We start from the raw sequence: 4879 nt of genomic DNA on the forward strand, positions 1-4879 counted from the left end.
AACCCTGTTTCCCAACCTGGCTCCCAAGAAGCTGGCAGCCATGGCTTTGTTCCCTAGGCAGGAGATTAGGAAAAATTTTCTCAAAGGAAATCTGGAAATCTGACCAGGCCACAAGGAACGACCTACTGTTAATATCTTCAGAGAGATTAGAGAAGATATTATATCCATGATGCAAGAACAGGATGCTATTTTAAAAGAAACAGTCTAACTCATCAACAAAAAAAGCTCTTGGAATTTAAGAATTCAGTGGAAGGGTTGGAAGAAAAATTTGAGGAAATCTTCCAGAAAGTACAACAAAGAGAAAAGGAGATGGAAAATAGGGAGGAAAAAGGTAACTAGGGGTCTGGTCCAGGACACCCGACATTTGAAAAACAGAAATTACTGAAAGAGAAAGTAAGAAACAGAAGGGAGGAGTCATCAATTAAAAACTGAAGAAAGTTCCCAAACTGAAGGACATGCATTTCCATATTGAAAAGAATCTCCACGTGCTCGGTGTGATGGATGGATATAGAACCAAAAGGCCACCATTATGAAATGTCACAACTTTGGGGACAAAGAGAAGATCCTACAGCTTCCAAAGTAGAAAAGAGATCCCATTCAAAGCACCAGGAATCAGAATGCCTTTGGACTTCTCAATAATAACACTAAAGGAAAATTATCTCCAACCGGAATTTTTTATGATAATAATAGCTAACCTTCCACAGCCCTTTGCTACCGCCAGGCACTGTTCCAAGGGTTTTTATGTATTCTGTACCCAGGCAAATTATTAAGGGGGAGAATAGAATGAAGAAGTTTGCAGATATGCACGGTCTCAAAAATGTCAGCTCTCACACCCTCTTTCCCACAAAACTACTGAAGCAGTGCTCCACCAAAAGGATGGAGTAAATCAGTAAAGAGGCAATCCAGGGTGAGCGCAATCCCTAGGATGATTGTGAAGGACAAACTTACTGAGAAGGCAAACTTACTGAGAAGCTCCAAAAGCCTCAGCTTCATGTTCCTGCACTTCCACAGGTCCCCATGAGTAGAGGGTTGTAGTTAGACAGGAGAAGCCAGGCTGCAATCAGGAGTGTTTCTGCTAAATCGCCTAATGAGACCTCAGAAGAAAGGGTCCTGAGTCTCCAAAGTTTCTGAAACGCCAGTAAGTTACTGATTTCTTTTATGAAGGTAAGTAAATTAGACCTAATTTTGTGTTCTTTTTTGAAAAATGAATTCCCAGATTGTATAAGCTTTAGACCCTACAAAATCTGGATCTTTTCCTGCCCAGAATGATAACTGTTCACTGGGTATATAGGGGATTCACTCCAGACTTGAGCAAAACAGAGGACTCCAAGAAAAGTTTCTTTAAGATGAAATTTAAGGGCCGAGCCCGTGGTGCACTTGGGAGAGTGCGGCACTGGGAGAGCGGCGACACTCCTGCCACGGGTTCGGATCCTATAGAGGAATGGCCAGTGCACTCACTGGCTGAGTGCCGGTCACGAAAAAGACAAAAAAAATAAAAAATAAAAAAAAGATGAAATTTAAAAAAAAAAAAAAAAAGACAAAATTCATAGAATACATGATGTAGTCATCATGGAGATGAGCCTTCCAGACCCCCTTTCAAGGAAGGGCTTGCTGCCCAGCTGCGAAGAGTTTGAATGGCAGACAGTCTCCAGCTGTCAGGGGCTTCAGGGTTGGCCTCACATGTGAGAACCTCACCCAAAATCACATCCTTCCCAAGAGCAGCCCACATCAAGTAACTGAGCCAGGCAGCGGTCATTTCAGCCGGGCTTGGGACACTGACGGGCAATACTTGCTCCAGAGCTCCCTGCCACTGCCAGGCCTGCACTGCCCTTGCCCTCCTGCCCACACTTGCTTCAGCCCACTTCCTTTCACAGGTGTTGATCCCTAACAAACATCTCCCTGTCCGCGTTGGCATCTAGAGAGAACAACCTGAGACGCCTGATTTATGTGAACATCTTGAGATATAGATAACTGATGGAGAGTGGAATAAATAAAAACTAAGCAAGTGACAAAACAGGACAATTATAAACTCCACAGAAAACAAAAAGTTGTACTGGAAAGGAAAAGAAATCATAGCTCACATATAATCATGTAAACAATGAACATCATACTAACCAAAATCATGTTGGCAGTTTGGGAAGATGAATTTGTATGGTGGGGCAGGTGATGAGGAAAGAGTTAAAACTATCTTCCATAGCAGAAAATCAGGAAATAGTGCCTCAAACTGAAACATCAGGAAGTGACAAAAGAGCTCATGGCCCGAGGCACCAGGCACAGAGGGTGGTGGGGCCAGACCCTGAATCCCAGAGCGCGTATGCCCCTATCCCACCCCACCGCCACCACCTTACAAAAAAAAAAAAGAAAAAGAAAAAAGGGGCAAAACAAGCACACTTATTTAGATATATGGAGATAAATACAAAATATAGTCAAATGAAAGAATTGAAAACTGGTGCCTCTGGGAAAGTGGAAGTGGGGGACTGCCTTCCGTTTTCATAGAAAACTTTATAATACTTGTTATCTCTTTAAACTATGTGCATGAATAACTTTAGTTAAAAAGAAAAAGATAAAGCTTCCTGATGGCAGGGACCACAAGTCTTGTTACTATAAAACCCCTGGCACTCTACATTAATAGGTGCTCAAAAAGTACTTGTTCAAACAATTGAATACGAAAAAAAAATAATAATTGAATACGAGTCATCCCCCTACTTGAAATCCTCTTTTTTTTTTTTTTTTTTTGGTGGCTGGTAGGTATGGGGATCCGAACTCGTGACCTTGGACAAGGCTGTGCTCTAACCAAGGGAGCTAACCGGCTAGCCCCCTATTTGATATCCTAAATGGTTTCCCCTAGTGCACAGCATTAAGATAGCACGCCTCTGGTGGCCTGCAGGGTCTGGCTTCTGCAAACTCCTCTCCTCCCGTCTCTTCCTCATGCTTCTTTCAGGTGCTCACAGAAAGGGACTCTTTCTGCCTCAGGAACTTTGCATATTCTGTTCCTTTTACCTAGAAAGCTCTTCACCACCATTACCTAGTTCTCTGCCATAAATCGGTCAGATTTCAGCTCAAATGTCACTTCTTCCAGGAAGTCCTCCCTGTTGCCTGATTCTCCTCACTTGCTCTATTCACCATCCTGATGGGGCCTATCCCCAAATCCCAAAGGGCCTTGTAGGCCATGTTAGGCATTTGCTCTTTACCCAGAAGAGAAGGGGAAGCCATCACAGTGTTGCAATGAAGGTTAAGATCACATATGCTGGTAGGTCTGAGGCTCAGAAATAATTATGAAAAGCAGCAAACCTCTTTACTTGAGACATAAACAACCCTTGCTCAACTGTCCTCATCTTACCTCCGTAGGACACCTCCAGTAATTCGTTATGGTAGTGTTTTCCAGAATGGAGCATGGCTATCACAGGAGGCCCTAGGGATGATTTTAGTGGTATATGATCAAATATGATCAATTTTTTTTTTTTTTTTTTTTTTTTTTGCGGCTGGCCAGTACAGGGATCCAAACATAACCTTGGTGTTATAAGGCTGCGCTCTAACCAACTCAGCTAACCAGCCAGCCCAAAGACTATGGAAGTCCATTTAGGCCAACCACAAGCTAAGGAGAATGACAGGAACCAGGCCTGGTGAACAGCTTTTTCTCTACCTGAGCAGTCAGATGAGGTGTGAGCATGTTAGGAGACGGGCTTTAGTGCTGCCAGCGGTACTCTTAGAGACCGCAGCTGGCTCAGTGTACCTGAGGCTCAGAGTGCCGAATGTCTCACTTTTTTGTTTGTTTTTGGCAGCTGGCCCATATGGGGATCCGAACCTTTGACCTTGGTGTTATAACACCATGCTCTAACCAACCTAGCTAACTGGCCAGCCCTGATCAAATATTTTTAATAGGTACATATATTTATTTCTATTGGTATATGAAAAAATAAAACTTGCAACATTAAACTTGTGATTTTTTGGTTATTATTGCTCCAAGACAAACTTCATGATTGACGAAAATTTGGGAACTCCTGCTCAAGCCAAACTCACCAAGTACCCTGAAAGTCCCACAACATTTTCATATATGCAACTCTCCTACCTGTAGTGTCCTTCCCACACCCTCTACACATCCTTCAAAGTCAATTAGGGCAGGAGTTCAGCATAATGTTGAAAAGGCAGGGCTTAGAAATTCATTCCTTAGCCAGCTGCGTGTGTGACTTTGGACAGTTACTCAACCTCTCCGAACCTCAATTTCTTCCTCTCTTAGATGAGAATAATGGTGCCTACTTTTAGAGGATTACAGTGAGAATACAACGTCGTCATACACATAAAAACCCTCAGTAAGTGCCTAATATACAGTCAGCCTCCTTAAATGTTACCTGTTATTTTCACGAACCACGAATATGAGAGGATTTCCCTACTTGCTTTAATTATACATCCTTGTATGCCTCCTTCCGATAACGCTGCCTTACACACAGTAGGCGCTTAGGAAAAGCTATTCGGTTGTTGGAGGACTTGTGCTTTGGGGAGAAATCATCATCCACACCAGGTTGTTTAGTGAGGCGGATGGCGGTGGATGCTGAGTGACCACAACCGGGTCCCACGCGGTCCTCAGTAGGAGTCACAGCTCTGGGAAGAAGTCACCTCATCTGTTCGGCCGTCGCTGTGGCAACCTCAACCCCATTGTTCGGAAGGGGGCGGAGTCTTGAAAGTCGATCGTCCAGAGGACCCACTGCCTCGGTTGCCTGGACCGGTCCCGCAACCCCTGAGGAGTCTGGGGGAGCCAAACAGGCGCTGCTCTCTCCGGCCACACGGTGGCGACACAGAGCCAGGCTCCGCTCCTGGCTCGGCTCCTCAGCACATACCAGGACGGGTCACGGCATCCAGAACGGGAGAGCCGCTGGGACTG

This window comes from Cynocephalus volans, chromosome 8 (genome assembly GCF_027409185.1).
Source record: "Cynocephalus volans isolate mCynVol1 chromosome 8, mCynVol1.pri, whole genome shotgun sequence".
Lineage (NCBI taxonomy): Eukaryota > Metazoa > Chordata > Mammalia > Dermoptera > Cynocephalidae > Cynocephalus > Cynocephalus volans.